Genomic DNA, 1,868 nt, shown 5'->3' with positions numbered 1-1,868 from the left:
GTGTGTTGGTGTATGTGTGGCGCGAGCGAGCGAGAAAGCGCGCGCACCGGTTACGTGTATTGTTGTTAGCATATGGTGCTAGCTAGCTGCGCTAACGGATATAAGGAGCTTTTTCAACAACAAGGTGGAGGGAGAGTCCTTTGCTGTCAGACTGAGAGGCTGATAACTACAGCTCTGGTGAGGTAAATTACTCTCTGAGTCTTTAGATAGTTAACTTAGTTTAAGTTATCTCAGTGGGTCTCAAACGGTTCGGTCACCATTTATGTAAACACATATTTCCATTTGAGGGGGTAGTGATTAGTAAAATATGCATGAATAATACAAACAAAATGTTAACTAGGTGAAAAAAGGTAAGATAAACTTGTTGAGAGCTAAAATTAGTATTTGCTGTTGCCTCAAAGAGGAGCAGGGGGAGAGGAGGGAGAGGAGGGAGACAGGAGAGGATGGTTCAGGAGCCCAGACACACTCACAACTATAAATGAACCAAAAACAAATTTGTGTCAATAACGGTAAACTCGCCCATCACCTAACTCATTTTATAACGTCCTTTATTATGGTGGTTTTACAATTGATGCCACTATCTTCTCCATTCTCATTTGAACAACTCTCGATTTTGAATCCAGCGAAACGACAACGGAGTTTCTCCTCGTCCCTCTCCCTCCTCTCCTCCCTCTGTCCTCTCTACCATAGTCCTCGGGTCTTTGTGTGAGTGTTGATATTTCTTGGTTTTTGTTTATTTATTTGTTCAAAGTTACAAAAAAGTATACCTTATAACATCGATACAATAACCACTACCGGTACTACTGAATCCCTAAAATACTAATAAATTTCCATATGTAAAAACAAAGTATCCCCACATCCAGAGAAATAACAGGGGGAGTTTTAACGTGGTCCAACTACGTAGATTGAAGTTATAAATTTTTTTTACAAGGGCCTGGGGGGATCTGATCTCCCCCAGTCCAGGTGCGGGGTGAATATTTTTATCGTGAAATGGGTGCGTGGGGGAGATTAGAGTCTACGGCGGACTCAGTAAAACAAATTCATGTAACTCGGAAACGATTTATATAATGTCATTTCTCTGTTTTGGGTGGTCGTAATATCCTCATATGATACTGAAACACGGTTTGTATGAACAACGACTAATCTCACTGACCGTGGAACCAAATAAGGTTAAAGTCGGTGACTAGTATTCACATAAATATAAAGGAATCAGCGACTCACGTCGACTCGCGCATAGACCGACACGTCTCGTCGAAGTCCACTAGTTGTATGACATACGTCTCTCAGTCAATAACAATTCTATTCTGTGTAAATTCAACTGCTTTTGGTGAGCTCAGTTTACATTATATTCGGTTATCGCCGAGTCGACTGAGTCTATTCCTTTATATATGTAATACTAGTCACGAACTCTAACCTTATTCTTTCTTCACGGCTCATGAGTATTTAGCTCGTTGTTCAATAAACGTGTTTCAGTATCATATAAGATACTTACGACCCACCCAAACAGAGCGAATGACACTATAAAAATCTTTCCGAGTGCACATGAATTTGTTTTCTGACGTCCCACGTCGACTCTAATCTTCGCCACGTCACACTCTTCACGCAACACTATTTCACGCACTTCGTGGACTCTGGGAGATCAGATCCCCCAGGCCTCTCGTAAAAAAAAAACTCTTATAACTTCAACTCCTACCGTAGTTCGCGCACCGAGTTAACCTCCCTTTCATCTCTCTTGATGTGGGTATTTTTGTTCCTTCTTACACTCCATGTAGAATTTAATTTCGTATTTAGTCTTCATCGCTACGGTATTGGCTACCTTGTAATCCGATGTTATACGGTTTATACTTTTTATGTAACCTTCTTGAAAC

Source organism: Notothenia coriiceps, unplaced genomic scaffold (genome assembly GCF_000735185.1).
Source record: "Notothenia coriiceps isolate Sejong01 unplaced genomic scaffold, NC01 NC01_scaffold00026885, whole genome shotgun sequence".
NCBI classification, from domain to species: domain Eukaryota; kingdom Metazoa; phylum Chordata; class Actinopteri; order Perciformes; family Nototheniidae; genus Notothenia; species Notothenia coriiceps.
This window is presented reverse-complemented; position numbering follows the sequence as displayed.